The following is a 413-nucleotide window of genomic DNA, read 5'->3' as shown; positions in this document are numbered from 1 at the left end:
ATAAAACTGCATATTCGAAAATTTTCTAAAAATTCTAGATAAAAAATTGGAAATATTGATGAAATTTTTTTGAAATTTGATTAATTTTTTTAGCTTTGTTTAAGATTTGAAACTTTTACTTTTGTGGGTTTTGTTATAGCTGGAACTATATTTTAAGTGAAAATTGTTAAAATAAATAAAAAAAACATGAATTGCAAACAATATCATTTTGAATTAAGGTGCTATTATTTTAACCGCAGCTATATTTATGTATGAATGTAGTACATACATATCCATACACATCTGAATTGGAGTGAACTGCTCAGAAACACGTGTATAATGATTAGGGCTTGGAATGTCATGCAAATGCATGTTTTTATTGGGGGGGTTACCGCACTAGGACGAGATCGGAAGAGCGTCGTCCTAGTGCGGTA

At 29.8% G+C, this 413-nt stretch overlaps 1 protein-coding gene across 1 annotated transcript in view; it reads right to left on the bottom strand.

Annotated features, from left to right (window-relative positions):
- The window catches only part of LOC118736344, an 11,568-nt gene that overhangs the window by 2,018 nt on the left and 9,137 nt on the right, over positions 1-413 (bottom strand). The gene's annotated exons all lie outside the window — the stretch shown is intronic.

This window comes from Rhagoletis pomonella, unplaced genomic scaffold (assembly GCF_013731165.1).
Source record: "Rhagoletis pomonella isolate Grant_MI unplaced genomic scaffold, Rhpom_1.0 Rhpom_scaffold_00003, whole genome shotgun sequence".
Taxonomy (NCBI): domain Eukaryota; kingdom Metazoa; phylum Arthropoda; class Insecta; order Diptera; family Tephritidae; genus Rhagoletis; species Rhagoletis pomonella.
The sequence above is the reverse complement of the archived record's forward strand: the minus strand, read 5'-3'. Positions and strand labels throughout refer to the sequence as shown.